Source organism: Sus scrofa, chromosome 2 (genome assembly GCF_054392235.1).
Source record: "Sus scrofa isolate SSC_HxYL_T2T_F1_AM1 chromosome 2, Sscrofa_HxYL_maternal_Yorkshire_Landrace_v2.0, whole genome shotgun sequence".
In the NCBI taxonomy this organism is placed as follows: domain Eukaryota; kingdom Metazoa; phylum Chordata; class Mammalia; order Artiodactyla; family Suidae; genus Sus; species Sus scrofa.
This window is the reverse complement of record NC_139384.1, coordinates 128025206-128049148: the sequence shown is the minus strand read 5'-3', so window position 1 is coordinate 128049148 and position 23943 is coordinate 128025206. Positions and strand designations below refer to the sequence as shown.

At 40.3% G+C, this 23943-nt stretch overlaps 1 long non-coding RNA gene and 1 pseudogene across 4 annotated transcripts in view; both read right to left on the bottom strand.

Annotated features, from left to right (window-relative positions):
* The window catches only part of LOC146405682 (uncharacterized), a 327565-nt gene that overhangs the window by 292563 nt on the left and 11059 nt on the right, over positions 1–23943 (bottom strand). The gene's annotated exons all lie outside the window — the stretch shown is intronic.
* Positions 13844–14428, bottom strand: LOC146405683 (protein LLP homolog pseudogene; annotated as a pseudogene).

Genomic DNA, 23943 nt, shown 5'->3' with positions numbered 1-23943 from the left:
ATCTTGGTTTATACCACAACTTCTTATTTAACTGACCTAGGAAAGCTGATTAAAATTCCTTGTGGAGTTATAATTTAAAAACACAAGTGAGATAACACCTCTAAGAATACATATATATCCACTTTTTTGAGTCATTTGGAAAGATTATAGAAATAAATGAAATGCACAACAAAAACAGAAGCAGTGAGAATCGGTCCCTGTGGGGGTGTGGGGATTGAGGATAAGAGAGGAAGTGATAAAGTGGGAAAGGAGAACAGGATGCATCTCTCTTTAAGCCACAGAAAATAAAACAGGAAGCTGGGGAAAAGTGTAGAAAGGGTTTTCTCCTACTTCTTTCCTCCCACAGTAAATCTCTAATACTTTCTGAGAAAAAAGATAAACCATCCAGTTTTACCCATTAGTGAAAGAGCAATTTCTAGACTTAAGCATATTGTACCTTTATAACAGCTCAAGAAAATTCTGCTTAGAAAACACTTGACAGTAATCCCCATTGTTTCTAAGGTAAACTCACCCTATTTCAAATGGAACTCCAAAGTATGTGATGTCTCAAGAACATCAAGCAGATTACTACAGGAAACACTAAGACTCTGCTAAAAACACTCCAGTGTGATGTCATCCTTATCCAGAACTAACTGAAACAAAATGGGCAGTATGCAGACATGTATGCCTTTTAGGGAACATTTCATATCTGAATTATACGACATGCCAGACTTTTTGAGAATCTTTGGTAGAAACAGCTAAGTGGAGTGATTTGGTGTCCTCATTTTCCTGCTTGTATCCTCCTCTGAATATGACCGCTGTAGCAGTAGGTTCAGCTCATCCTACTGGCATCCTTATTCCAGAGTGACTCTTTTAGAGGCCAGGTCAGTTTTCATGGAGGAAGAGGCTGGGACATCCCCCTTCTACCTTCACTCCCTCCTATTCAGGGTCTCGCTCCCTAGCTATCCCCAGAATTAACCTGGAAGCCCAGAAATTAGATCAGACAGATACAGATTTGCTTTGGTAAAAATGCCCAGGATCAACCCCCAAGCTAAATTTCCATCTCTGGAATTAAGCACCTACCAGCCTTACCCTAAGTCACTTGATGAGGTCATGATGAAAAAAATGTTCCGATCTCTAGCACAATCACTTCTGATTCAGAGGAGGAAATCATGGCATTAAGTCAAAGCTATTAACAGAGGCTCTGATCACATCTGCCTTCTAGTAATACATGCTTCTTTACATCAATTTTTATAACAAAAAGAAATAGATTCTGATCTGCCTGACCATTTTATAACTATTCAGGTATCTCTTTCTATATTTAAAGATTTGAAAACAATAAAGAAATTACATTGTTGACTTCCATGAAACAGCACATATTTAATATAATACTGAAATGTTGGGATGGGTGAGTGTTGGTTTATATGAATGTGTTGCAACCTGAATGAAAATACCTCTATGCTATTAAAAAGAATATTAAACTTGCATTACCATTTAGTAGGCAAGGCTCTGGAGGATCTCTTTCCCTGTTTCAGTTTTAGGATCTCCACACATTTGCTAACTTGCATTGTTTTCCTGACGCATATGGATCGTTAACCCACTGAGCAAGGGCAGGGACCAAACCCGCAACCTCATGGTTCCTAGTCGGATTCGTTAACCACTGCGCCACGATGGGAACTCCCATATGTTGAAGTTCTAACTTCAGAATGTGACCATACTTGAAGAGAGGGTGTTTACAGAGGCAATTAAGTTAAAAGAGGTCATTAGGTTGGGCCCTAGTTCAGGTCTCATTTTTAGAGGAGGAAATGTGGTTGCTAACACATACAAAGGGAAGACAAGGTAGATAGACATCGGGAGAAGACAACCATCCACAAGCCAAGGAGAAGGGCCTAGAACAGGTTCTTTCCTCATTCCTAGTCATCAGAAGGAAGCGATTTTGCTGCTATCTTGATCCTGGACTTTTAGTCTCCAGAAATTTAAGACAATTAATTTCTGTCGTTTAAGCCACTCTATCAGTTGTACTTTGTTATGGCAGCCCTAGCAAACTAATACATTTACCAAAGGAAGAAGGGTGCAGGAAGTTTTAAGATGCCAAAAGGACAGACTGTAAAACAGCAGGAAATAGGGAAGTTCATTAAGATGACAAGTGGGAGCCAACAGGTTACATAAGAGTACAACTGTTATGCCTTCCCGGTAAAGGAAAGGATTAATTTTAGGTCCTGCTGGACCATTCAAAAGGTGTAAATTAAAGAAAATTATCTCTCTGTTACTAAGTTCAAAGGAAAAAAAACCACACAAGAACACTGAATCATATGAAGATGCAAAGCAGCAAAGAAATATGCCATATTGAAAGTGCATTAGGGTATGAAGTTAAATTTAGTGGTAACATTTGACTACACAGACATCATACGAAGACATAAGTCTTTGAAGCTGCTCAGTGGCAAATGCACGGATTCCTTTCTAATACATAAAAAAGTCTCATTGACTTACTCGCTGGAAAATGGCAATACAAACAGTTCTAAGATATTTGCAGCACAGTGCACAGTGCAATTTAGGAATGGTAAGAAACAGATTTCAGTTAAATTTGTAGAATAATTGATAATGGATTTTCCCAGTATAATTTTTAATACATACAAATTTCCTTCTAATAAATACTGACATATAAATGACATCTTGAAATAAGTAATTAATCAATTTCGGCCCTCTGTTTCCCCATTTATAAAAAGGGAAAATATACGTGTTTACTGCTACATAAATATTTGAGATACTCAAGACTGAACTTTTAATCCTCCTGGATAGGAGCCACCAGAGGTGCCGTAAGAAAAAGGCATACAATGTAAGTGGCTTTATTTTTGTTGTGATCATCTTCACTATATCATCCCATTTACCAGGGAGGAGAAGTACAACATCTAAAGTTTCATAAAAGAGAAAGAATTTCCCTATCTTTTGTGTTGTGAAGAAAGCTGAATTCTCTTAATTATACATTGTGTTTTTTTGTCTTAAGCATCAACCCTCTTCTTGGTTTTCTGTCCATGAACCAGAATATCAGGTTGATTATCATCCTTCAAGCACCCTCTTTGTCAAGGTTTACCCTTATTTTTTATTAGTTTCAATTCTAGAGAGAAGGAGGCAGAGCCTATACAGGTGATGGATGGGGTTAAGGGCCCAAGGACTAAGATGATTGTATAAGAAGCTGCTGCTGGGTGATATATGGACATATTGGAGTAACACACACTAAGAGTGAGGAGGCAGCATGGAGCAGTTGGCAGGGCAACAGGCAGCCTAAATTACATCATTCATTTAATAGCTCTAACATATGGCAGCTATTAAATCTCCAAAACAAACGTAAGACTAACCAGCACTCTCATAGCAAAGAGGCTTCCAATCTTATTTTTGTTTATAAGTCTTCAGTCCAAGCTGCTGAAAATTTCAACAGAATAACAACATAGATTTCTAAATGCAGTAATAATAAAAACCTTGCCAAGAAATTAACAATTTCACCTGATAACATATAAATGTTAAATTTTTTTTGTCTTAAAAATTTTTAAGGAGCTCTTTAGGAACTCAATCAGATAATTACATGGTTTTAAGCAGCAATTCTGTAATATATCAATCAGCTCATAATTGTTTTCAGAATGAATGATACACATGCTCTATATTAAAGCTGGCCTTTGCTTAAAGCAAGTGAAACATATCTTCAATAATGTCATTTTCCAATTAATCTCTTTTTTGTCTTGCAAAAAATGTAAGAGAAAGCTTCAGTGATCTTTTGGGGACCTAATTTTGCCCTTGTTCTACATGGTTTTCAAATAATTACCTTAATCAGGAAAAAAAAAAAAAGAGAGTGAGACAGAATAAAAAAGTATGGTAAAAGCATTATCACCTGTTAAATAACCACTGGAATTGTTATTTTATCATACTGAGTAAAACTCTCCATCTAGATTCTAGCTCTTCTGGTGAGATACACTTAAAATCTCAGGCTTTCTGCAAAGACTCCAGAATGGAAATGGCCTAGGAATGACAGATAAATACTAAAAATTTTACACCAAAATGCAAACAGGAACCCAGAAATTCGTTCATGCATCTATGCCTACTTTTGAATTCTATGCTTTATCCATGTCATTCCCAGGCATGACCAAGGTACAATCCCCTCTTATCCCCTGACCTTAATTCCATTCAGTTGAGCCCTTTACTTCTTTGACTTACTTTTCCCTCTCATCCAACTTCCCTTTTACTAATTGTCCAAGGCTTTACAAGGGAATATCCTCCTTCTGCTCAGAAATTTCCAGAATTTTTTACCTTTTTAAGAACGTCACTTCTCTACCCAGGATCCAATGATCTTTTTCCAGATTGCATTACCCTAATTTTCCTCTGGGAAACCAACTTCATCATCCATTGAACTTTGTGGTGATGATGAATTTAGGGTGAGTATGTGAATCAATAAGGTCCAATGAGATGCAAGGAGGTGTTCTGGAACTGTTGGTAGAAACACAAACTGTTCCACTGGGCACAGCCTGGGAGGACATGGCCTGGAGAACTGGTAGACTATTTCCAATACATGAAACCCAACACTGAAGCCACAGTGAACAATCCAGAACAGAGACAGTTCTCTGTGAGATCTATATACTGTCATTTACTTCTTATATTACTATATAACTACCTCAGGAGTGGAACTAAATATTCCTTGAGATCAAGCTCTTGGATATTTCTTTGTACCTTCAATCACCTCTAACATAGTTCTATACTTTCTCTGCAAGAGAGAGAGAATTATAATAAATGTAATAAGTGTACATCTTTGCCCAAATTGAGATTAATCTGAGACATGTAAAGCACTCCTTCCTTAATTTATCTCTCAGAGTGTGAGCATCTCACCACAATGAATGTGATTCCAGAATTTAAACAAATTTTTAAAATACAAAGCCGTCCCTAAATACGAAGCACCTTCTTTATATGAAACTCAACTGAAGATTTAAGAAAGTTTTAGAGGGAGTTCATGTTGTGGCTCACCGAGTTAAGAACCCAACATAGTGTTCTTGAGGATGCAGGTTCGATCCCTGGCCTCACTCAGTGGGTTAAAGATCCGGTGTTGCCACAAGCTGTGGCACAGGTTGCATATGTGGCTCAGATCCCATGTTACCATGGTTGTGGTGTAGGCCAGCAGCTGCAGCTCCAATTCAACCCCTAGGCTGGGAACTGCTATATGCCACAGGTGCAGCCGTAAAAAGGAGGGAAAAAAGAAAGGAAAAAAAAGAAAGTTTTAGGGTAAATGTCCCTGTGTATTTTTGCTGTGCTGATTTTATGACCAAACCCCCAAATAATATGTGACTCTCTTCTGTGTGCCAGGCTAATGCACGTCATGGTCATACTAAGTTAAAAAGAAGGAGAAACTGATGTAATTTGTGAGTCTGGAGGAGAGGCTAGATACGGTATTTTCTGATATCATACTACAGGGAGAAACTTGTCTGTCTCAGAGCCTGAATTCCTTGTCTCAAAAAAAAATTTATTTGGACTACCCAAAGAGCTGTTACTGTGAAAACAATTCAAGTTTACCTCAAAGAGAGTGACCTGGAGACCTCTGACTATAATTTACCATCATGAGTCCATGAGGTATGGGTAGGGGTGGGGGTGACTCACAGATAATTCCTAATATAAGTACGAGGATGTGTAAACCTTTATGTTCTTACAAGACTTTTTTTTTCCAATGTAGCAAGTTCTTATGCTTCTCCAAGCCTCACTGTGGTTTCTGCAGAGAAAACGATGGGTAAGAACCCAAGAACCTCAAGGTTCCAGCACCTGGTTATCAAAGTGGGACCTCAGAGAGATATCCGGGCCTCAAACAGAGATCGGCCTTGAGGCACATGGAGGAAAGTGGGCCACTGATGGCCTCACATACATGTCTGTGTCCTGACGTGGCACACAGGCACACAACACTTCCCTCTCCTCCAGCCTGGCCGAGGAAAAAATCAGAGAGAGCTACCTCACTGCAAGGGGCAGACTACACTTTCCATTCGATGGGTGACCACAGGGCAGGTGGGACAAGGTGCGCTCTGGAGATCCCTGCGTGGAAACTGCCTGCTGCTTCAAGGCCCCTCGTACATAGGAATATATGAAAGGCTGTTTAGGCCCCACGTGCCAGGCAGTCACACAGCCATTCCTCTAGAAATGCAATCAGGCAGCAGGGCTCGGGGCCCCTCTCTGGGGCTCAACTGGTTCCCCTTCCACCTTCCAGCCCAGGGAGTCTTTCTGTTACCTTGGGGGAAAACTGTTCTCTTCCTCCTGCTGCTTCTCTGTATTTTTTGTCTATACTCATAATACTCTTAGTTCCCTAAGGATTCAGGGTTTTGGAACAGAGCTCTGGAGAGGCTCCTTCTACACTGTCACTTCCCTTACTGAGGTGATGAGCTCAGAGATGACCATCTGCTCCAAAGGAGAGAAGAAAGGTATGCCAAAAGAAATGAAATAATAAATCTCAAAGATATAATTCCACCATACTTTCCTCCTAAATTACCCTGCATGCAGGCATCACTCCTCACCCTCACCAAATGACCCCTTTAAATGCTCAGACCTGGGTCCAAATCCCAGGAGGATAACAAATGCTGGGTACAAGGAAGCCCCTGACTGCAGGAGTGCTCTTTTTCTCTGGGTTCCCAAAAGTGAGACAGGTAAGAATAGACCACTATAATTATAATTCTCTTATAATTCTCCTTATCTGGGGTCACACACAAAATTCTCCCATCCTCCATCAACACTCCCCTAGCCATTTGCTACCCAAACTAATGCATCATTTCAAATTAAGGAGTCCACTTTACCCAAGAAGTGAAAAGGTGCTGTTGACTTAAATAGGGCGGCAGGTGTCTGAGCAGGCTCCCCAGTCTGAATTTCCACCATTATGTCATTCCCAAAGTGTCTGTTACAAGATCTTGGGGCTTCAGAAGTCTGGAGAAAGATGAGATAGAGGGTTTACTGAGCCCAGACTTTCTTGGGGGGCAGGGGGCACACCTGCAGCATATGGAAGCTCCCAGGCTAGGGCATGAATTGGAGCTGCAGCTGCCAGCCTACACCACAGCCACAGCAATGGCAGATACAAGCCTGTCTGAGACCTACACCTCAGCTCATGGCAATGCTGGATCGTTTAATCCACTGAGCGAGGCCAGGGATCAAACACACGTCCTCATGGACACTAGTCAGATTCATTACCACTGAGCCACGATAGGAAATCCCGACTCTTTCTTGAAGGTACAAAGTGGCTCTATTCATTGGTCCTCTCACTTTTCTGAGACCTTTTCCTCCTATCCTCACCAAGCAGTCTTTGGCTCCAGTGTTAGTGGTTGAGGGATTCCTTTAAGGCAAAGTTGCCATTAAAGTGGGCTTTTTTCCTGCCAACAAAGTAAGTGACATGCTTGTGCTTCATCAGTCTTAGAAAGGTCCTCTGATGCAGAGCAGTGCCCTCTAGAGGATTGTTAAGGGATTCAGTCTCTTTCCCCAAGAGGGTATTTGAGGCCATGGCCATTGCATCAATCCACAACACAGTAAGGGGACACCCATTTGGCAAAGCAACAGGATCCTTCTGTGGCTACCTAAAAACAGCCTAGGTAAGGGCATCCCAAAATACCTGCTGGGATAAGTACCATATGCCATCTGGCAAGGTCTGAGCTATTGTTGCTTAAAATCACTCCTTTCTCCTCAGAGTCCAGTCTTTACATGCAGAGTCCAAGAAGGATGCCTTGACAAGAACATCCCACGTGCCAACCTTTATAACTACCTTCCTGACACTTAGAGAATGCAAATCCATCCATTAACTTTATTAAGGTTACATTTGTCCGCTCTTCCTCTGCTCACCACCTTCAGGTCACCCAAAGTCTTAAAGCATTTTTGTGGAAATCTTGCCAGCTTGATCTCACTACAGACCATAGTTTCCCTGATCACTGGTGTCTTTTGAGCACTTGCCTTATCTCTGCATGGGATCACGAGGGCTGCTTCCAAAATGACTTGACCCTAATTCTGGAGCATATCTACAATCTGTAATTCTGAAATATGCTGCATGCGGAATCATGGAAATTCCAGACAGGCCTCCATGAGTATCAGATACAAGTTTCAACCCTCAAGCAGGTGTGCCACCAATATAATATTACTCTTCTATGACTCAGTTTAACCTTTATTTCAAGCTCCTTTTCACTGGAAGTGTTAAGATTTAGTCTGTTGGTTTGGCATCCTTGCTTTCACACTTTCCCTTTCCTGGGGTGTATTTAAGTCTCTAGGGATTCCACGGTGTGCCACACTGTTCGTCACCTACTCAGGCATATCATGTCCTGTCGGGTCCTCTCTCACCATAACTAAGACCTCCATCACTTTAGTCCACAGGCCCCTGGCGAGCTCAGTGACTCTCCCCCATACATCTGAACCCTGCGTAATGGATCCTCTGTGAGGCCATCTGTGGCTGACTGCCGAAACACACCATGAAGCAGTTCCCATTCTGGATCCAATTCCTTCCTCATGGTTTCTCCTGGAAAATGGGGCAATGAACCATACTCTCTTGGGCCCCACAAACCTATCTCATATTTCATATCCTCCAGAATATTTGGAATTAAGTCTTAGAAACATTAATCATTCTCCTTTGAATGCCTGGTCTGAGATTACGCAGCAGGGCCATTTTCTACCCATGCATGGAGAAGCAAAGAAAGATCACAAGAAAAGAGAAAAGAATGAGGCAAGTTTCCATACAGAAGCAGAGAAATAAAGAAAAAGAACCATAAAATTGCTACTGGGATCCTAATGTTTTTTGGGTTTTTTTTTTTTTTTCCTTTTTCAGCCATGTCCTTGCCATGTATAAGTTTCCAGGCCAGAAATGCAACCTGTATATACCACAGCTGCAGCAATGCCGGATCCATAACCCACTGCACCTCCAGGCCAAGGACTGGACCTGAACCTTCACAGAGACAAACAGGATCGTTAACCCACTGAGCCATAGCAGGACCTCCCTAATGATTTTCTGGTCACAGTCCAGCCCCTTCTGAGGCCATAATGAACCTGGGCTTTTGAATTCCTTGATATAAGAATTTATGGGAAAGAAACTTTCCCATAAATTTTAACTTGAATAGGTTATCTATGAAAATGGATTCACATCTTACTTGTGCGTATGATTTTAAAGTCAGTTAAGTGGAAAAAGTAACATTTACTATTGTGTCTCCTTAAAATATCTTACATTGCTTAAAAAGTATAGTATGCCAAAAAAAGATAGAGAAATGCAAATCAAAACTACCACGAGATACCACCTCACACGAGTCAGAATGGCCATCATTAATAGGTCCACAAATAACAAATGCTGGAGGGGGTATGAAGAAAAGGGAACCCTCCTGCACTGTTGGTGGGAATCTAAGCTGGTACAACCACTATGGAGAAAAGTATGGTGGTACCTTAGAAAACTATACATAGATCTACCATATGACCCAGCAATCCCACTCTTGGGCATATATCCAAAAAAGATATACAGAGGGCCAAAAGACATGTGAAAAGATGCTCAAGATTGCTAATTATTAGAGAAATGCAAATTAAACTACAATGAGGTATGACCTTAAACCAGTGAGAATGGCCATCATCAGAAGTCTACAAATAATAAAAGCTTAGGGAGGGTGTGGAAAAAAAAGGAACCCTCCTCCACTGTTTGTGGGAATGTAAACTGGTGAAGCCACTATGGAAAACTGTACGGAGGTTCCTTAAAAAAAAAAAACTATAAACAGAGCTACCATAGGATCCAGCAAAACTACTTCCAGGCATAAATCTAAAGAAAAACATAATTCAAAATAGTACATGCACCCCAGTGTTCATAGTAGCACTATTTACAATAGCCAAGACATGGAAGCAACCTAAATGTCCATCTACAGATGAATGGATAAAGAAAATGTGAGATATATATATATCTCACACATACATATGGTATATATATACCATACATATACAATGAAATATTATTACTCAGCCATAAAAAGAATGAAATAATGCCATTTGTAACAACATGCTGGACCTAGAGATTACAATACTAGGTGAAGTAAGCCAGAGAGAGGAGGTCAAATACCATAAGATATCGCTTATATGTGGAATCTAAATGACCCAAATGAACTTATTTCAAAACAGAAATAGATTCACAAAAACAAATTATGGTTACAGAAGGTGGAGAAGTGGAATAAATTAGGAAATAGGGATTAAAACATACACACCGCTATATATAAAATAGACAACCAACAAGGACCAGGTGTATAGAACACAGAACTATACCCAGTAGCTTGTAATAACCTATGATGGAAGAGAATACAAAATATACATTTTATATATATATAACTATACTTTACTGTACACCTGTAACATAACACTGTAAATCAGTTATATTTTAACTAAAAATTTTTAAAAAGCAACATATTAACTCATTAAAAAAAGTATAGTGTGCATTTCTTTTTTTTTTTTTTTTTTTTTTTTTTTTTTTTTTTGTCTTTTGTTGTTGTTGTTGCTATTTCTTGGGCCGCTTCCGCGGCATATGGAGGTTCCCAGGCTAGGGGTCGAATCGGAGCTGTAGCCACCAGCCTACGCCAGAGCCACAGCAACGCAAGATCCGAGCCGCGTCTGCAACCTACACCACAGCTCACGGCAACGCCGGATCGTTAACCCACTGAGCAAGGGCAGGGACCGAACCCGCAACCTCATGGTTCCTAGTCGGATTCGTTAACCACTGCGCCACGACGGGAACTCCCAGTGTGCATTTCTTATAGCTCTGTAAAATGATTTTATTGACGCTCCTAATTAATCACTTGTAAATCTTTCACTACTTACTTCAACTAGTTCTTTGATTCTTTCTTCAAGAGTATAGGTCGGAGTTCCTGTTGTGGCTCAGTGGTTAATAAACCTGACTAGCATCCATGAGACGGGGTTCGATCCCTGGTCTCTCTCAGTGGGTTAAGGATCAAGCATTCCCAAGAGCTGTGCTGTGGGTTCACAGATGTGGCTTGGATCCCGAATAGCTGTGGCTGTGGTGTAGGCCGGTGGCTATAGCTCCGATTGGACCCCTAGCCTGGGAACCTCTATGTGTCATGGGTGCAGCCCTAAAAAAGACAAAAAAAGACAAAAAAAAAGAAAGAGTACAGGTGAATCTATCACTAGTAGCTTACTTGGTCACCTAAACAGTACACTTCTTTTAATTGTCAATGATGAGAGTAGTTTTTAAATGAAATCATTTTTACATTACTTCTATAGGTTTTGTCCAAACTGCAATGACTATTTCAATCCCCTGTACTATTTTTTTTTTTTCTTTTTAAGTCCAAATAGCATATGGAAGTTCCCAGGCTAGGGATCAAATCGATCTGCAGCTGTCAGCCTAAAATACAACCACAGCAAAGCAGGATCTGAGCCACATCTGTGACCTAAACCACAGCTCAAGGTAACATTGGACCCTTAACCCACTGATGGAGGCGAGGGATCAAACCTACATCCTCATGGATACTAGTTAGGTTTGTTTCCACTGAGCCATGACAGGAACTCCCAAATACCCTGTACTATTTAAACTCTCTCCTTCTCTTTCTCTCACTCCTCATTTAGGGAAATTTTAAAGTTAAGTAAGTTCACTATACATATAATAAAATCCTACTAAATGTGCAAACAAGCAGAGGACATAGAAGACCAGCTACTTTCAGGACAATTCCTACATTTTGTCAGTGAGGAAACTAAGACCCAGAGTGCTCATAGTCACTTCAAAAGTACAGAGTAGTAAGCACATAAGCTCTGGAATCCCCTACCAGGGTTAAGTTCTGGCTCCACCCTGAACTCTTAAGCATGAGGCATTTTTTTTTGTTTGTTTTTTTCGGGTTTTTTTTTTTTTGCTTTTTAGGGCCGCACTGGTAGCATATGGAGGGTCCCAGGCTAGGGGCCAAATCGGAGCTACAGCTGCCAGCCTATGCCATGGCCACAGCAACAAAGGATCCAAGCATCTGCAACCTACACCACAGCTCGGGGCAATGCCAGATCCTTAACCCACTAAGCAAAGCCAGAGATCAAACCTGCAACCTCATGGTTCCTAGTTGGATTTGTTTCCACTGCGCCACGACGGGAACTCCAAGCATGAGATTAATTGAAGGGCTGTGAGCAGTAGCTACCATATAGTGAAGGTTCAATACATCTCACCTATTAGTTTTTCTTCGTCAAGAACATGAGAAAATTAGTAGCAGAGCTGGAAGAAAAAGTGAGTCTTTCAAACCCCTGGCTGGAGCTCTCCCCTGTGCCAGGCTCTCTGTCATGTGCCATCAACACAGAGCCCGGCCAACAGCGCACAGTCAATTCATGTATATGGGATGAGTGCAGAGGTGTCTGCAGAGCAGAAACTGGCCTATATAGGAATGTGAGCCAAATGGATCCTTGCTAAAATAATGATTTACTTAGAAAATATTCAAAATACACTTTTAATTATTCCACAAATTTGATACCAATAGTATTAAATATATGGATACATAAATATGTATGAAATCATGTGGAAATTCTATGCATCAAGATGTTAAAACCCTTGTGGCTCAGGGGTAACGAACCCGACCGGTATCCACAAGGATGCGGGTTCAATTCCTGGCCTTGCTCAGTGGGTCAGGAATCCAGCATTGCTGTGAGGTGTGGTATAGGTCACAGATGCAGCTCAGATCTGCCGTTGCTGTGGCTGTGGCACAGGCCTGCAGCTGCAGCTCTGATTCGATCTCTAGCCTGGAAACTTCCATATGCTCTGGGTGTGGTCCTAAAAAATAAATAAATAAATTCCTAAAAAATATATGTTAAAACAATAGTACAAAATTTGGAGTGTTTTGTTGTTTTCCTGTGGGCTTATCTTCATTTTTAGTGTTCTGCAAGTAGCATGAATTATTTTTTAACTAGAAGACACAAATATATGATTTTACTTAATGGTTATGGACCTAAAAATGAGTTGAATTCAAATGGAAGAATTATTGGTGTTATTCTTTGTCAGTAATCCTTTATAATTTCCCAGTTTCATTATGAAATTTTTATTAATTCAATGTGAACTACACAGGATTATAAAAGTAATTGCATTTAACTTCAATTACAGTTAATAACTGCTCACATGACACCTGGTAGAAGTAGTGCTCCAGTGACTGGGCCTAAATGACCTGTAAGTGCAATCTAATTAAGAAAAAAAAGTTTTACAAAAATCTCAGGTAGACCACATCCTACCACATCAGGTAGAAATGTCTCATTGGGTTTGAATGACATGTCATATACTCCTAAATGAATGAATAAATAAATATACAAATGACCAATAATAACGGGGAGATAGCATGTACTATGTGACACAATGTCAAAAGTTATTGCAAGCGAAACATTTAAGCCATGGGGTTTTGCTTTTCAAAGCTTCCCTCTTCTCTTCTCCTTCTGCCTGTTCTAGTGGAACTGTAATGGTGGAATACTAGGTGAGGTTGGCAGCCTCTAAAGTGGTATCCAAATAAATAAATAAATAAATAAAGCGGTATCCAGTGATCCCCAGCTCCTCGTACCCATGCCATTCCACCCGTGAACGTGGGCTCAGAACAAATACAGTATGGCAAAAATGACAGGGTGGCACCTGCAAGATTAGGTTGCCAAAGGACTGTGATTTCCATCTTGGGCACCTTCACTCACCCTCTTACTCTGAGGGAAGCCAGCTGCCACGTTGCGAGCTGTCTGTGACTGTTCCTTGCCATCGTGGCAAGGAACTTAGGTCTCCATGTAACAGCTGGCAAGGAAATGAGGGTTACCACAACATGTGTGTTAGCCTAGGAAAGCAGCGTCTCTCCAGCTGAGGCTTCAGAAGATTACACCTCCAACTGACACCTTTTTGTTGCTGTTAAAAAATGGAAACAAAGTTTTCATTTAGGAGAAGCTAAAATCAATGTATACATTCCAATCAAAGATCTGTCCCATGTGGCATCTTTTCAGGAGTCTACCAGGCCAAACCCTTCCCTGCTTTCATGGCTTTTACTGTGCTTTTTCCCTTTTTTTCCTCTCTCTTTGCTTTCAGCCTTTTTGTTTGCCTCTGGTTCATCCATATGGCGTACTGTCCATGCTGGTCTAAAAGAGTATTTTTTTTCTCTTAATATCAGTTACCTTTTTCATGTCATATGTCTTTCACTATACATTGGGTTTCACTACACGTTTGGGTTCCATCACAGTCGCTACCGCTTGAAGATCTTTCATCAAAACATCACCATCTACTTTAAGAAAACTTTTCAGTCTGCTGAGCTCCTTTGGTCCCTTTTTTTTTTTTTTTTTTCAGCACATGTTTTCCCTTCCCACTTACTCTGTAAACTTTCAGCCATATTTTACCTGAGAAAGCCCCTCCAAATGACACCTAGACTGCAAACCTGTGAGGGAACAGAGGCACCCAAACCTGTTAAATCACACCCAGATTTCTGACCCATAGAAACTGTGAGATAATAGTGTTTGTTGTTTGAAGCCACTAAGCTTGGGGATAATTTGCTGTGCAGCAATATATAACTAATAGACCAAGAAACAAACAGAAAGCTTAAATCAGTACCATATGAAGGAATAAAAAGTAATAATAAAATCCATTATGCTAGAACGATTGGGGCAAAAAATAAATAATGTGGTATTAGATCACAATGTAGAATTGGATTATAAAACAATATACATTAATACTCATATAAATACATGATTGAAGAAAGGGAGAAAGGAAGGCAGGCATTTTTTTTTTTTTTTTGGTCTTTTTGCCTTTTCTAGGGCTGCTTCCATGGCATATGGAGGTTCCCTGGCTAGAGGTCCCACCAGCCTACGCCAGAGCCACAGAAACATGGGATCCGAGCCACGTCTGCAACCTACACCACAGCTCACGGCAACGCTGGATCCTTGACCCACTGAGCAAGGCCAGGGACAGAACCGGCAACCTCACGGTTCCTAGTTGGATTCGTTAATGGCTGAGCCACGACAGGAACTCTGGCAGGCATATTTCTTACAGAAAAACTCCAAATAATACAAACTCTCTTCCCCAGACTCCAAGGAGGTATAGTATAGCTTTATCCCCCACCTACTTAGCAAGGGCCGGTCTTCAAGACTTCCTTCCAAAGAACAGAATATGGAAAGGAAAAGCAGTGACTTCCCGAAAGAGAAAGCTGGGAAACTCTACCACATCCAAGTGATCAAGATTAAGAGAAGGGGTGGGTGGGTGTGTGTGTGTATGTGTGTGTGTAATGATGTAATGAAAGGAGCACTACATCTCTGTGGCATTTTTTTCCCAAAACTATAACCCAGTCTAATTATGGGGAAAAAAAGCAGACAAACCCACGATGGGGGATATTCTACCATATACCTGACCAGCGCTGCTCAAGGACACCAAGGTCATGAAAAACAAAGACTCACAGACCAGAGGACCATAGAGACATGATAACCAATGCAATGCGGTATTCTGAATTGGATCCTAGGTCGGAAAAGGCACATCGGTGAGAAAACGAATGCTGTCTTCTTCTCCTTGTCTGTGTCCCCTCTTTGTGTCTTTTAAAAGGACCTCTGTCACTGGATTTAAGGCCACTCAGATAATCCAGAACAATCTCGTCTTGAACCTCTTAATTACACCTGCAAAGGCTCTTTTTCCAAATGAAGTCACATTCACAGACTGTGGGGGTTGGGATGTGGACATGTATTTGCAGCCACTACTCCACCTACTCATGGATGTTAAATATTAGAGGAATCTGAGTGAGGTGTACCTGGCACCTTGCCATACTCTGTAAATTTTCTGTACATGTAAAATTATTCCAAAATAAAAACTGTATTTAAAAAAAGTTTACATACTTAAGCAAAGTTGGCTTATGGCATAAAAATTCAGAGACTGAGACGATAAAAAGAAACAAAGATTAACTCCTTTGTAGACAGAAAAACTGGTGGCAGCTGTTATCTTTAAATTTGTGAATAACACACATATTAACAGATTAATACTCTAGAAGACACTTGGATTACATTTTGGTTTTTTTTTTTTTTTCTTTACAAATTTTTATTTTATTTTTATTTTTTATTATAGTCGATTTACAATGTTTTGTCAATTTCCACTGTACAATATACACACATTCTTTTTCTCATATTATCTTCTCTCTTGCTCTGTCCCAAGCGATTGGTTATAGTTACCTTGCTGTACAGTAGGACCTCATTGCTTATCCATTCTAAAACATTTTGTTTTTGAAGGCATTTCTAAATCACCAGAGATGGAAAATCATTCTGATCTTTCAAATATCATCAGAACTGAGAAGTGAAGAATGTGAAATCGCTTTCATATTTGGTTACTTTTCCTCCCCTTTTTAACTATAGATTTAGAAGTGTCAATCACTGCAAAAGTATACATATTATTTGCAAATTCAGCGACTCTTTGATTGTGAATACTTATCACATCCCAGTAAAATTCCGAACTCTAAAAAATTTCCTCTAATTTACTTGGTGCTTTGAACAAATACAAGATAAATTGTTCCAATGGCTGACCCTTCTTCTGTATTTATCAGCAAAGACATTCCTACAGCTCAAACTTGTGACTTAAAGCTTAAAGCGATTATGTGGAGTTGCCCTACCTGAACTTTTTTTTTTTTTTTTTTTTTTTTTTTTTGGTTTTCTCTCTGAAACAACCCTACCTGATGGCCACGGATCTGTTTTTTTTTTTTTTTTTAATTTCCTTGGGTTATTTTCCTTCATTTCATACAATGTGATCTAGTGTCTCAAATGGTTACATTGAAAAGTGATTTCAGGTTCATACAGAATTCTCACTCTTGTGGTTTGAACTCTGCACCTTTTGGTGTCGGGGAAAGAGTCAGCAGTCAGATGACAGCGTGATATAGACAAAATCTCAGACACGCAGTACACAAATACCAGGTCCCAAAGTCCTGGGATCCAACCTTGAATGCAGGCCAGACTCCCCTGATAGGCAGAATGGCCACCCTCTCTTTCCAGAGTCATCTAGTGCCAGAATGCAGACTAACAGAGAAGAGGGAAAATTGATTCTCCATTCCAAGATTCTCTGTGCTTCAAAACACAGAATGCACAAACCCTCTTAAAATGAACCACTTAGGAAACTAGTCAGGGAGAATGTAATCCCTGTCTTGTTCCCTCTGAGGAGAACACACTACAGTTCTTCTCATACTCTATCTTTTCCTGACCATCAGATTCTAATATCAGAACCTATTCTGGTATTAACTGGCATATTTACCAATGTAATGAAAAGGTGAAGATACAGGATATTGTGATGTTTAAAAACTATACATATGACCTCTTCTCCTAGTAGCCAGTTCGGAAGTCATGAAACCCACCTGCTTTCCTTCCCAACACAGAGATGTTCTCCTTCACCTCCTTCTGTCTCATGTGGGCCATGTGAACACTCATGTCTATATCCCAGATGTGAGTTCCACTCATCCCACCTCAAACCAAATGATCTCTGAAATGTCCCCAGTTGTTCAGTTCTAGTCACTAATGTTACCTTCTGAGAGAAGCCCTTACTTCAATCGCAGGAAAAAAAGTTGTCTCCTTTTATTGCCACCATCTGTTTCTATACCTTCCTAATTTTCCTTTCTTCACAGCAATGATGCTTTTTCCTTTTTTTCATTTTCAGCTGCCCGGCCGGCACATGGAGTTCCCAGGCCAGGGATCAGATCTGAGATATAGCTGTAACCTAAGCCACAGCTGTAGCAATACCAGATCCTTTAACCCACTGCACCCGTCTGGGGATCGACAGTGCCCACCCCATTGTGCTGCAACAGAACTCCCAACTGTGCATTTTAATAATTGAATTTCATGAGATGAAGTTGCCAATGTGACCACCCTTTCCCACTAACACCCTTAGGACTGTTCTAGAGGAAGAATGGTAACACCCAGACTTTCAAGCTAGGCATTCAAAAAGGGTTTGAGCTAAATCACTTTAGGAGAGGCACAATGGGGCACCTGAGTCTTACAGTGCAACACTAGGCTTCGTGTGCACTGTCTCTGCTCCCCAGAGTCTATCCTTTTGAGGATCCTTGGAGAGCATTGTCTCTAAAATATGCATGGAGCCTTTCACTGTGGGCTATAAGATTCCTCAGCCTACATGATAACCACCCCCACTACTACTCTCCTTAACTCCCACAGGGTTGAGGTCCATCGTCTCTTCTGTGTGTTGACAGCATTCTCTTCCTTTTTTGCAGCTCTCATCACCTTCCATCTTCCCATTTGCCTGAATTCACTGTTTCTTCACAATTTCTAAGTATCATTTAAGAATTTACTAGATACTAAAGTTATTTTATCTATTCTTCTAAAATAACATCTGGTATTTCAAATCATACTGCAATACGAGATGGAAATATGAACTTCATTTTGTCATGAATATGAATATAAATGCTTATAAGCATGGTGCAAGAAGAACCTATTTATAGAAAGTTAATACTTTTGCTATAACAAAGACACATCATAATAACTCAGGAGTCATTTAAAAGTGATCTAAGAATAGGACTCTAGAAACCAATTAGTTGTGACATCTGGACTGCATAGATCAATCAGCAAGACTAGAGAGAAATGTTACAACAGTGAGATTTTTAGTCAGGAGACTGACACTCATCTCCTGTCCCTGCTGCTTCCCAGCCATGGGACCTTGAGGAAATTTCTGAACTTCTGAAGTATATGCACATAACTGTTTCAGCAAATTAGTTGTGCTCCCATTTTTCCCTGTCTTCCCCTTGGCTTCCAACTCCTCCATTAAAAATAGAGACGAATTCCTCATTCTCTGAATCAGGGCTGGGCTTGTACTTTGGCCAACAGGATGCAGCAGAAGTACTGAAGTACCAGTGCCTAGCCTGGGCCTTGAGAGGACTTTATGCACCACTCATTGTCTTGAAAACCTACTACACCCGTGTGAGTGAGCCTGGACTAACCCACTGGAGACACGCCTATCCTTCCAGTTCCAGGAACACAGAAGCAAAGGCAAAATTTCCCTATTGACTCCACTACAAGAAAGTACTACACAAGGGCTCTTCTGCTTGGGTCTTGTGTCATACCTGAACCAATCACAGATAACCAGGTGGATGGAGCTTTGGCATTCCTGTGAGGATCCTTGTGTGAAGAGAGGAAGCAAAATCTGCATTAAAGGAGTAAGAAAGGAGAGGAAATATACTAGGCTGCAAAAATAATACTAATAGAAGCCTGAAATGATATTCTATTACTACCCTTCAATTCATTACATGCACAACTGTCCTTCTTTATCACAGGGCTACATCTTCAGACTTGGCGTCCACAGTCCAGTAAGGCAGAAAGAAAACAAACTGCTCTCAGAAACAGAAATCAGAGCTCCTTGCTTACTTCTCTCTCTACAATCACTTTATAATCCTCTTAACCACCGTGATCTAGAGCAGCTCTGGGAACATAAGGGAAATTTAACATACATGTGTTTTTAAGGAAGGACACTTTATTATACTTGACTTCCCATTCTCTCACTAACATAGAAATATTCTCACTACATTGCAAAAACAGGGTTTTTGGTGTTCTGGATACTGAGATTTTAGAGGCTCAAGTTGCCATGGCTGAATTTATACTTAGGCTTTAGACACGATGTCTCTTGTAAGCTAAATCATAGGATTCTAGAGACAGAAGAAAACTTAGAGATCTCTTAAATCTAAACTGGGTGAAAACGGCAAAGACATTTCAAGTGATAGGCTCTGGGGCCATGGATGCTGCAATCGCTGCTGCTGCCATTTTTGTTCAATGTATAACACAGATGCTGGATGTATAAATATGTAATCCACGTAGAGTGCTACACTTTGGACATACTTTATTCAGTATCATTACAAAGACTGAATGTTTTATAAAATTTACAAGGAATAAATACACAATCTAGTAGAATTTATAACGTTGCTAGTGTTCAAGACCTCAATCTAGAAATTAGGAATTCCAGCAAAGAACCGAGTAGATTAAGATGTATGTTGCCCACTCATTCTATTTTATGATGTTCTGATCAGTATCTCATTTTCATCTGAACTGAAATGCAAACCTTACTGCATAATTTTGAACAAAACTAAATTAGTTAAACAAATGATTTGTTTGTGTCAACCATTTCCAGGACATGTCAGAGACTCTGACAGGAATTTACAGATAATTACATTACCTCAGACAATAGTTGTGTTACAAAGAGATTTAAAATTCAAGGACAGACTAAGTCAACATCTTGTTGCACACATGAGTAAGAAAAGGCAGAACTATCTCATGAATTTCAAGAGGTCTGAGGAATTCTTTAATATTTAATTGTATTTATTTGACCATTCCTTTTACCTCCTTGAATTTAGTTTGCCTGTGACTTTTCATCTATAAAATGTAAAAACCACATGTAGACTGAATCAGCAGGGTTTGGGTAAGACACTTAAAATGCATGTGCTCACAATGCCATATCTTACTAAAGCTTATCTATATTAAAGTTAGCAGAAAAACTACTGGAGAAATGAGAAACACAAAATAATCTTAACACCATATTTAGGCACAAAACACAACCCAAGTGCCAATAGGAAGAAAAAGTGAAAATTCATTTAATTAAAACTTTCCTGGAAAAAATTCTGGTTATAAGTAAATATTTATAAATACTAAATTAATTAGAGAGAGAGAGAGACAGACACCAAATCTTGGTTATGAAATAAAATGAATACAGAACTACAAAGCTAAAAGGAACCAGGAGATCTTCTACAGGTGAAGAAATTTAGGACCCAAGAGGTAGGGTGACTTACTATTGACACTACTACATGGTGACAAAACCATATAGACTATATCCATGGCTTGCATTTCCACTCATAGCTGTAGTCAGTTCATATATTTATTAATCTGGTCTGCAGAGGATGCATACAGAAAGCAGCTTTATTCTTTCTTCCACTCTCTCTTCAAACCTACTTTCTGGACTCCTTTTCCATACCCTGAATGGAAACTTGGGAAGGTCTCATAGTTCTCCTCGTCCCTCTAAGTTGCAAGCATGGTCTTACTTGGTTTTTTTTTTTTTTTTAGGGCTGTACTTGAAGCATATGGAGCTTCCCAAGCAAGGTGTCGAAATGGACCTACAGCTGCCAGCCATAGTCACAGCAACACCAGATCCGAGCCATGTCTGCAACCTACACCATAGCTCACAGCAACACAAGATCCTTAACCCACTGAGTGAAGTCAAGGAATGAACCTCATGGTTACTAGTCAGGTTTGTTTCCGCTGAGCCACCACAGGAGTTCCTTACTTGGGTATTTTAAAAGCCCCTTTTGTTTACTATCAAAATTCCAAAACCTTCTCTAATTTAAGGTGGGTACATCTTCCTAAGATTTGGGCAGGAGTGTGGAGGTAGGCTCTACATTTCTTGTTCCATCTCTGCCCATGATTACATAGCAAGTAAGCAGTAGAGCCATGATTTGAACCTACATGGTCCAGCTCTAGTCAGTTAATCTCTTCTCATTAGTCTTCACCATCAGGCCCTAACTGCTGCCAGTCCAGTCTCCAAGCAACCTTTGGGAAAAAAAAAAAACACTTCTGGTGCAGGGGAAACATGCATCTTGCCCACACACCCTCCATGGTGGTGAATACTGTTCCCACCAAAGGGCTCTCTCTCTCAGGCCACTCCAGGCATGGGTGGCTCCAGCCGGTCTCTCTTAGGGAGCATCACTGTCCTGGAGTCTCCCAATCTCCCATACATACCAAGTCCTCCCAGCAGTTCCCTACTGACGGGGAGTATCTTGCAACATGCTAATGGCTGTCTCAAACCGTCTTCATCACCAACTCTTCCGCTTCGACCCCGGGGGTGAGCAATTGGCTCACTCAGGCAAAACTAGCTGCCCAATCATATAACACAACCTGTTTAGGTAATCTCTTTAGGATCTGGAAGTACTTGGTACCTATTGTGTTTATCTTGGCATTGGGGCTTGGACCATTTCTCTGAGACAACAAGAATAAAGGTCACATTTAAAATCCTGATATTGCCTCTGCTGACTAAAGGCATTAAAAAGAAAACGAACCACATATTAGGATTATTGGGGTAAATTAACATTGAGAAATCTTTAAAGATTCCTTTTCTTAAGGATTCCTGTTAGCTTAATAAAGCATTAAAATATTAAAATTTCAAATTTTAATAACCATATTAATTGAATTTTAAATTAAAATAGCCATAAACTCTTAGAATTGGAAGGGACTTTTACATTCATTCAGTGATGTATCAGTTGCTAGGACATTTCCACGTTCTTACCCGTTCATGCTTGAACACCCTAATGATGGAGAAATCACCGTCTCTTCAACAGTTTGTTCCCATCTGGGATTGCTTCCAACCATCAGAAAGTTATTCTATGAAACTCGAAGCTGCCTCTTTAAGGTTTCCACCCCTTGATTTGATCCCTCGAGATCACACAGAACAAGTCTAATTCCCCTCTCACATGACACACTTCAAACATGTGAAGCCAGTGTCACTCCAACTTCTGACACTGCATTTGCTAACACCCAGTTCCTTCAGCTACTTCCTTTGTAACACAGCTTCTACTGTCTTTGTTATCTTGCTTATCTTCTTCCTCAGTAATTCCTGGCCTCCCTATAGCACACTTGAGGTACAGCACTTAGAGCTGAAGTGAGAGTAGTCAAGCCAGTAGAAGAGGGAACAATGCTCTCCTTCTCCACAGCACACTTTTTTGCTTAATAAAACCTAAATTAGGAGTTCCCATCGTGGCTCAGTGGTTAACGAATCCGACTAGGAACCATGAGGTTTCAGGTTCGATCCCTGGCCTCGCTCAGTGGGTTAAGGATCTGGCATTGCCGTGAGCTGTGGTGTAGATTGCAGGTGTGCCTCGGATTCCGCGTTGCTGTGGCTGTGGAGTAGGCCGGCGGCTACAACTCTGATTAGAACCCTAGCCTGGGAACCTACATATGCTGCAGGTGCGGCCCTAAAAAGACTAAAAAAATAAAAATAAAACCTAAATTAAGGAGATCCCTAGTGGCTCTGTAGGTTAAGGATCTGGCTTTGTCACTGCTTGTACCTGGGTTCAATCCCTAGCCTGGAAACTTCCTCATGCTGCAGGCAAGGTCAAAAAACAAAAGAAACAAACAAACAAAAACCTAAGTTAACATTTACTCTGCTGACACTCACGGCACAAGCTGAATTACACTATATTCACTACCAACAACATTTCCTTAAGTCTTTTCCAGATGTACTACAGCTAAGATACAGCTTATCCTCTATACATGGTGTTGATTTTAGCATGCAAGTAGTGGCCCCCAACAGATGTTCTCTTTAAAAATCGTTCTTTTAACACTCATCAAATTCAACAAGCCTAAAATTTTAGGATCCTAATTTGACCATTTAATTTATTCTCTTTAACTTCATATCATCTCAAATTTTTTAAGAGTGCTTTCAATATCTTCATCCAAATCACCAATAAAAAGGATTAACAGGAAAAGGCCAAGGACATTCCTAGAACCACCCTTCCATTTGACATCAATCTACTAAACAGCACCCCCTTAGTAGCTATTCAACTAACCATCAATATCCATAATGACATCGCTCTCTTCAGCCAGGGGTATATAACGAGAGACTCTGTCAAGCGCCTTGTTCAAATTCAGATTTCTAGGTTCTCCACCCTTCTCAGCTCTAGAGATCTGGACACCTTATTGAAAAAGAAATTCTGCTGTGATGGGTGTTAAACCCATTCTGGCTCTCATGAATAAGTGATGCTGCTTCTAAGGGCTCACCAATCATTTATTTGATAGCGCATTACAGAATTGAGGCCATGTTCATTATCATAGACCAAAATGAAATTACTTCTTCCCCTTTTTGAAAGTGTGAAGGATCAGAATCTTCAAACTTCTCCCATCTGAAGCCCCTGAGTTCTCCATGATTTCTCAGAGATTTTGGACACAGGTCCGGTGTACTCAATTTCAAGTTGCTCAGGACTCAGAGATTTAATCTACTCAGCTAAGAGACTTCAAATCTCTAAT